The sequence below is a fragment of the Chenopodium album genome, chromosome 14 (genome assembly GCF_948465745.1).
Source record: "Chenopodium album chromosome 14, dcCheAlbu1.1, whole genome shotgun sequence".
Lineage (NCBI taxonomy): Eukaryota > Viridiplantae > Streptophyta > Magnoliopsida > Caryophyllales > Amaranthaceae > Chenopodium > Chenopodium album.
In genome coordinates this window covers 10,592,933-10,602,465 of record NC_137847.1, presented here as the reverse complement: position 1 = coordinate 10,602,465, position 9,533 = coordinate 10,592,933, and positions in this window count along the sequence as shown.

Genomic DNA, 9,533 nt, shown 5'->3' with positions numbered 1-9,533 from the left:
CAAAAGGGAAGTCAAAATCGGCTTAACTTTAAATCCGGAAGAGCAATCGATCCTCATATCGACGCTCAAAGAATTCGAAAACGTGTTTGCTTGGTCATACAAGGACATGGCTGGAATAGATAGGGAAATTGCGGAACATACCATTCCCTTGAACCCTACTTCTAAACCAGTAAAACAAAAACTTCGACGAATGAAACCTGATGTCGCTTTGAAAAAAAAAGAAGAAGTAAAAAAGCAATTAGACATAGGTTTCATTCGTGTATATAATTACCTAGAATGGGTAGTGAACATCATCCCAGTACCTAAAAAGGATGGACGAGTTCGCATGTGTATCGACTTTAGGGATCTCAACAAGGCTAGCCCTAAAGACGATTTTCCTCTACCTCATATTGACATATTGGTAGATAACACGGTTGAACATGCGATGTTATCCTTTATGGATGGATACGCAGGTTACAACCAAATACTAATGGCAAAAGAAGATGAAGAAAAGACATGCTTTATCACCCCTTGGGGTACATATTGCTACACAGTCGTGCCATTTGGTCTAAAAAATGCAGGAGCTACGTACCAAAGAACGGCTACGACTCTCTTGCATGATATGATGCATAAAGAAATAGAAGTATATGTGGATGATATGATTGTAAAGTCCAAAGATAGAATGGGACACATAAAAGCTTTACGCAAATTCTTCACTCGTATAAAAGAATATAAAATACGATTGAATCCACAAAAATGCACTTTCGGAGTAACTTCTGGCAAGTTACTCAGATACGTAGTAAGCACACGTGGTATTGAGATCGATCCCTCTAAAATAAAGGCAATCGTTGATATGCCTCCCCATCAAACAGAAAAAGAAATTAGGGGGTTCCTTGGCAAACTACAGTACATTAGTCGGTTTATCAACAAATTGACTATGACTTGTGAGCCAATATTTAAAAAATTGAAAAAAGAAGAAAAACATGAATGGGACGATCAATGCCAAAGGGCCTTTGAGAAAATCAAAGATTATCTCAAAATTCCACCAGTTCTAGCACCACCAGTACCCAAACTACCTCTTAGGCTATACATCACAGTCACAGACACGGCTACAGGAGCCATGTTAGCACAAGAGGTAGATAAAGTCGAGCGTGAAATATATTACATAAGTAAAAAATTCATTTAATATGAAACAAAATATAGCACCTTGGAAAAAACAAGTTTAGCATTAGTGTGGGAAACTAAAAAACTACGACATTATATGCTACCACACACTGCTCATGTGATTTCACAACAAAATCCGATAAAGTATTTGTTTGAACAACCACCCATACAAGGAAGAATATCCAAGTGGTTGGTAATGTTAGCCGAATTCGAACTAAAATATATTCCTGAAAAATCAATAAAGGGAAAAGTAATATCCGATTTTCTGGCCCAACATCCTATTCAAACAAGTCATGTAGAAACTACTCATCTTCCAGATGAAGAGATTCTCATGACACAAGATGACAAATGGGTAATGTATTTTGACGGCGCATCCAATCAAAAAGGATGTGGTGTGGGAGTGTTACTCATAGTCCAGAGGGAGCACATACTCCAATCTCTGTGAAACTAGATTTTGAGGTTACTAATAATGCCGCGGAATGCAAAGCGTGCATTATTGGACTAGAAGCAGCAACTAGCATAGGTGTGCAAAAATTAGAGGTACATGGAGATTCTAGTTTAATTATAAATCATATACTTAAAAAATGGAAAATAAAGAACTCCACGATGATATTATACCAAGCACACCTAGAGCAACTCATTGAGCATTTTGAGCATATTGACTTCAAATATCTTCCAAGGGATGATAATCAATTTGCCGATGCGCTTGCAAAATTAGCCTCAATGATCAACATTCCAGATCACTTAAATATGATGCCATTATGCGTTGATAAAAGAGAAGCACCAGCGTATTGCAACGCAATAAAGGAAATAAATGACATCGAAGGAGACAATCCTTGGTATGATCATATCCTCCAATATATTACCCATGGCGCATATCCCGAAAATACTTCATCAAAAGACCAACGAGCCTTGAGAACACTTGCGGCCCAATATGGTCTATTACATGGTCAATTATGCAAAAAGGGGCCTAATGGTCAAAGATTATTGTGTATAGACCAACCTGAATCCACACGCCTTATGGAGAACACCCACAAAGGTGTTTGTGAACCTCACATGAATGGAAAAATGCTTGCTAAAATAATTTCACGACAAGGGTATTATTGGTCCACTATGGAACATGATTGCATACAATATGTTAAAAAGTGTCCAGAGTGCCAAATGTTCGCTAATTTACAACACCTTCCACCATCCGAACTATACAATCTCACTTCCCCTTGGCCGTTTTTGACTTGGGGAATTGATATAATTGGTAAAGATTCTCCAATAGGAGTAGGAGGACATAAGTACGTATTAGTAGCCATCGATTACTTTACCAAGTGGATTGAGGCTGCTTCTTACTTGATTATCACTTCTAAACATGTCGCAAAGTTTCTCGAACGAAACATATTTTGTAGATATGGAGTTCCACACGAACTAATTAATGATCAGGGATCTCAATTCAAAGCCGAAGTCGAGACCATCTTAACTCGTTATAAAGTAAAACATCATCACTCATCTCCATATAGACCTCAAATGAATGGAGCTGTAGAATCGGTAAATAAAAACATCACAGTCATCATTAAGAAAATGGCAGAAAATTATAAAGACTGGTCGAATAAACTACACTTTGCTCTATGGGGTTATAGAACATTCATACGGACATCAATAGGAGTAACTCCATACTCCTTAGTTTTTGAAATGGACGCACTTCAACCAGTTTAACTGGAAATACCATCCCTACGCATCGTACTCGAAAGTAAGCTACCGGAAGCTGAATGGGTAAGAGCAAGGTATGAAGAGCTTTTATTTCTCGACGAACGACGATTAAGAGCTTTGTATCATGTACAAGTCTACCAACGACGCATTGCGCAACATTTTAACAAAAGGGTACGACCCCGAAATATTAAAGAAGGCGATTTTGTACTAAAAGAGGTTAGGGGTCCACCAATCGATCCAAGAGGGAAATTCAAAGCTAATTGGATAGAACCAAACTGCGTAATTGAAATTCTGTCAAGAGGAGCCGTCAGATTAATGGGTATTGGAGGTGATGAAATTCGCCAATTAATAAACATTAATCGACTTAAGAAATATTACATATGAAATCCGGATAAACTCGTTCATTCATTAAACAATCATTTTTTTAGTATTCAATTAAAGATTCTAAGTGTTATGCACTTTACCGAATAACACGGTAAAGTTCATAACACTTGGGGAGGGTAATTAAAAAAAGAGATATGTACCATTCAAAGTGCTCAGATTTTTTCGAACATCACGAAAAACATCTTCACACTTGGGGGGGTAATAATATGATTAAAAAAAATTTAACACTCGTAGCACAGCTGCCACGCGCAACTAAATTAGTTGCGCGAAGGCTTAGCAACCTTGGACGTTGCACGCACCACCTGATGACGAACTACGAACCCAGAATTTTTACGCTTGAATAAAATTCTGATTTTTACTTGCGATAAAAAAGAAAAGGGGTGTTTCTCGAAAATCACAAATACTCGGAAAATAACTATTAAACTTTGATTTAAGTTGTTAAACAAAGTTTGATTAATTTTTCATTTAATTTCTATAAGAGAGATTGAAGAAAAATATAAAATAATAATAATAAATAAATAAATAAACATTGCAAAGAACTACGCAAAGGCCTGATTTCGTAATACGAATACGTAGGCAATCTTTATGATTCGGTCATATAAAAATAAAGCTCATTTTTATTCCATTCAAAAGTAAAAAAAAACAAGAAGTATTATTGAACTAGATAATAAATTGAAAAAAAAAACATAGTAGTGTTTACACTTTATTCGATTTTAAACTATTAATAATTGTGTAACACTCTAAGGCTTTACTATATCCTCGATTGTCACAGTCGATGGAGGAGTAGTTTCCATCGTAGTAGTTTCAGCAACCTTAGAACTTTCCCCTTCACCCTTCTTCTTAACCCAAACGTTGTTCTTCAATTTAGAAATAGGAGTCTTTTCAACTTTTTTTCCTTTACCTTTAGCATTCGTTGGAATCTTTTTGCAGGTATTCGGTGAAGGTTCTTTAATCGTCACACCTTGTTGCGCGGGTTTAGGAGGAGCCTTTCTCTTTGGTTCCCTTGAACAAGCCTTAGGCGATGAGAAGTCTAATTTTCTTCTCACTCCTTGTTTTGGCCACTAGGAGGAGTAGTGGAAGCCGAATGCATCAAATATTTGGGTGGATTGCGAGCCGAGGCGACTTGATGTTGCGATCGAGCCTTGTTTAGTTCACCTTTGTCCGCCGCATTCATCCAAGCCTGCTAGAAAGAGGATAACACAATACTAGCTGTAGGATTTTGCACTACCCACCTAGGGAGACTTGACCAATATTCCATCCAACGAGGAATTTATTCGGGTTTAAAGATCACATCTTTAGGGGCATCACAATCTTGAGGGGGAATAATCTGTTTCATCCCATATTGTCTCATCACCCTGCAAGGAAAGATGTAAGTAGTGCTAGAGAGGCCTAAAAGCCTGATGTAGGGACAATTAAAATTATTCCCAACCATACTACTTATGTTCCACCAAGGAATCACAAAGCGTATGTTAGGAACCCCGTGACAGAAAAATGACGTCCACTCCTCTTCATTCTTATGTTTGTAAAGAATTCGACGTCCAGGGAATGTCCTCACTCCGTTAGCCTCAAGATTTTGTGGCTGATCAAAAATTTGCAAACGCTCCGTGAGCCAAATATAAAAAAAAAGAAGAGAAAAATTAATTTGCGACATAAGCAGGTGGCGCGCACACCAAAATCAGTTGTGCGAGCCATACGCGCGCATCCCAGAAGATTGCGCTGGTCTAGGTAGCGCAACTCCCTGATTTGCGCTGAAATACGACGAAAAAAAAACGTACGTGTAATAAGAGTGGACTTCCCGTGAAACCGTTCTCGTTAGGGTCTCCTCTGAGGCGATTCAAGCGCAAAACAGTTTCCGCCAAAGCCAAGAGAGCGGGTGAATGACACCCCTCTATTCGCTCTACTATGGACACCATGGAATAATCTCCATACTCTTTACCTATCCTAAGTAAACAATTGACAACAATACAAAAACATAAAGCACGAATTTTAAAGCGTTGTTTAGTCAAATTGTCATGAGGGGCGACGAAATGTTCAATAAATTGAATTAAATTCACGCCTTCTTCTGTTCCAATATTATCCATATCATTGTCACTCGAGCCAAAGAATCTCTAAAATATAGGTTTGGGATCCAACAAGTTAGGGGTATATGTCACAGGGAGAGTATTTGCAGGGAAGCCTAGTAGAGCCTCAAACTCGCCGGGTAATGGGACAATTTCATCCCCTTTAAAAAGAAAAAGATGGTGGTTTGAGTCCCAATGATTAACAGCAATATTGAGGAAATCAAAATTTATGACTAGTTGCATGTAACTCAATAGAGGGTCAAGATGGTATATTTTGAAGGCTAGTTTGTCCTCGGGTGAAAGGGAAGTAACCCATTGCTTCAAACGTCGTTCAAAGGTTTTCACCATTGTTCAAAACAAAAAAAAAAGAGGGGGAGAGATAAGGAAGATTAATTCTTTTTCTCTATAGTGTTACCAACGAATGAATGCGAGATGATCAAAAGCGTGCACAAAACCATGCTTAAATAGACCCAAAAGGGGCAAAATTTCGGCAATTTTCGCTCAAAGGAAAGTTCACCCGTAGGTGGCGCGCGCAACACATCTAGTTGCGCGCGTCATGTCTGTCACGACATGTAGTTAGACTTATTTTCGTATTTCAAACTACGAAATAATGGAATATTGACGAAATCTTATGACTAATCATACGCTTGACTTTGTTAACACTTGTTTCCTTTTCTTTTTTCCTCTTACTTAGTGTCTTTTTTATTTCTTTATTTTGTTTTTTCTCTTTTCTTTTTTTTCTTTTTCCTTTTTCTTTTTCTTCCTTTTTCCTTTCCTTTTCCTTTCTTTTCCTTTCTTTGTTTTTTTGTTATTTTCGAGGAGGGTAAGTCGGGAACCCTTTCCCTCCCTCGGGATTTTTTATTATTATTATTATTTTAATTCAAAAAAAAGTATTAATGGAAACAAAAATAAATAAATAAATAAATAAATAAATAAATAATGACATATCTACAAAGTATGGGTGTCATATGTACAACAAAAAATATATATGTACATATGTTTCCAAAAAAAATATATACATAATAAAAAAGGAAGTCAGGATGCCCGACGACTCTCGAAAGGCTATACATCCTGCAATATCCAAAACAAAGATTAATACACAAAATGTGTGATAACTTTGACAAAAAAAAAAGAGAAATAAACTTACCGCAACCATCCGATGATCACCGCATGAAAAAGCCACGAGGGCTCTCCGATAAGCAGCTCGGAAAGCACGCACAGTCCTCACCATGCCGTTCACGGTCTCTCGCGGAACCTGTTCCAAAATACAAGGACAATTATCAAATAAATGTATATGAAAGAAAAAATAATAAATACATATACAAAATAAACATACCGACTCAACCGTCCCGGGAACAAACGGTATGTCCTCATCCTCCGCTGCTGGGAGAATCTCACGAATTACCGACCCAAAAGCATCGGTATACGTGATCTCCGCCGTAGGAGGCACCCAACCACCTAGCTCGACTCGCTGAAAACACAATAAATGAGTCAAGGTTCCGAAAATAAAAGGAAAAAATAAAAAATAGTAAAAATACTAACCGGAACAAAAGCTGGGAAAGGAGTCAACCTGGATGCAATAAAGGTCGGGTAAGATACATCTCCGCTGGATAACAAAGGATCGCCTTAGCTCGATCCTCGGTAGACAGCAGGTCCGGACGCAACATCCGGATCGGAGGATCCGCAGGAACCAAAGGCTCCTCAGACGAAGACTGCCAGAGAACACGCTTGCCTAAAAACCAAGCGTCTGTCCTCTGAAGCACTAGAAGTCCCTGATAAAGGGCCCGGAAAAGACAACAAATTATTCCAGACCGGACAGCCTCAGGGACTCCGATGATCTAACTCCAAGGACGGAGATCGATCTACAAAACACAACCACATGAAAAGTCATCAAAAATAAAAAGTCAAAAAAATATACATACATGTGTTGTTAAAATACTCACCGACGCACGAATCACCGAAAGAATCCTCTAGCGAAAGTCGCCGGCTGAAGTTGCTCGCTTCTTCTTAATCGTAACCAGTCGATGGCCGATAGGAAAGTGAGCCGCCCCAAGAATCCTGGGGGCTAAGAAAGGCAGGTACGAGTATCCCCAAGCCTAAAAGAAACGAAAAATAATAAGTTTAAAGGAAAAACAAAAATGATGAATAAAAATGAAAAATTGAAGAATAAGCACGTACCTCAAGGATACGACCATGCCACGTAAGGGAGATCCGAGGCACCTCAGTAGCTGCCGCGGAATCCATCACCCGGGTCGCCTTGCCCATAGCTGTAACCATACGAGCATACGACACCTCCGCCCAACTCAGATTACCTACTTGCCCCAAGTCACTGAGGCAAATAAGTAATCCAATAGCGAAACGCTCTCCCCAATCACTCAATATAGTGACGGAAAGAACGTGAGCAATGTATATCCTAGCCAGCTGCTCAAGTGTACACTGCCGATCAACCTCGTCAACCGACAACTCGTCGGCAAGAACCAAGTACGGACAAGACTGCGCGTACATCTGAAGGGCCGCCGCAAGACGGTCCCCCACGAGGTCACGCGGTCTCTCGTCTGACCCCTTAACGACTTCCATGACTACGGGCTCACCTTCGAAGGGAAAACCCGTAATCATAGAGAAATCATAAGGGTAATCGTCATCTCTCCCCATGGGAAGTGGAAAGTGTTGGTGGAATCCCACCAAAACCCCAGCAGCCCACGAAGGAAAACTGACAACGCAGGCTGACTCGATAAATCCCAAAAAGCCGCCAACTGGGGGCTGATCCTCGAAAGCTCCACTATACCCCTCACCACGTCAAGTAAACTCTCAAAATGGCCTTGTAAGTCACCAGAGCCGTACAAACGCATCCTAGGCTCACTCTAAAAAAACCATACGAAAATAAACACGGTTACGGCTTGCTTTAAGAAAAAAAAAAGAGGGAAACCAAAAAAACAGAGGCGCAAAAGAACTCACTATGCCGCGCCAAAAATGATTGAAACGTGATGGTCTAGGTCCCACTTAAGGACCCTAGAGTCCCAGTTGGGAGGAGCCTCCTAAACCACATCCTCCTGGCGACGTCGATCAGCTCCGACACGTCGCTCCCGAACCTCTTCACGAGGACATGTCACCCTCTTTCGAGGGCAAACTACCTCGTCAGGTACGGGTCCTCCTAGAACCTCCTCGACATCCACAAATGGAGGCGAATCTATGCTACAAACGGATAAAATTCCTTATTAGTTTATTCTTCTTATTAAAGACTAAACTAAGATAATATACGTGTTCTAGACCCATTTCGATAGCATAACATTTGTCGAGAGGGAAAAACACAAAAATCGAATGCCACCCATACTTGGGGGCTACGATACCTGCAGTTAAACTCAGTAAATGGGGTCTTTTTGACACCCATAAAAGCCATCCTATACCAGTTTCAACTAAGTATTCAAGAGATTATAGTCCTAAATCTCGAAGAATCAACTACTCTTAAACGAATAATAGTAACACTAACACAATTATCGTCTACCAAACAATCTTGAAGTTCGAATATGGCAAAATAAGCTAAGAGTATACTTCGCGCCAATTTTTCGGATTCAAAATTTTCAAAACATTACTTATGAAGATAAAATTAGTTCTAATACTATAATTTACTTCATAATCAACAAGTATAACCAAAATGAGCAAACAAAACAACAAAAATCGAACCAAAGTCGAAGAAAAATTGCAAAACGCACTTAAACGAAGAAATGCTCATACAAGGTTCAATACTTAACCATTTTTCATGAATTTTGTTGCAAAACACTCCTTAAACATAGCATAACAACATGGAACAAACAATTTCAAGAAAAATGGACCGAATCAAAAACCCCCAAATTCGAAATTTGGGGTTTTATGGTTCAAAAATCGTCCCAATTAAGCTCAAAATCAAACAAATTTTGGCAAAAAACTTACATTGGAATATGGCAAATATGAATAGAGGACGAGATCTACTTCCTTTGGCTTCGAAAATCGCAAAAAACTAAGCTTTCTAGAGAGAGAAAGGGTCAAAAATGGTGAAGGAAGAAGAGAGAAAGGACCTACTGAGTTGCGCGCGGATACTGGTCACTAAAATGACCGGTATCCAGATTTTGATCCGTTTGATTATTTTCAACAGTTTTTGCTTGTTGTTAGATGTAATGGCGCACAAATTATCAAAATCTTTTTTATTTGCTTTGCATTTTGTAATTCTTCTTTGATAGATTTTTTTTTTTTGCATCATCTTGCATGCACACC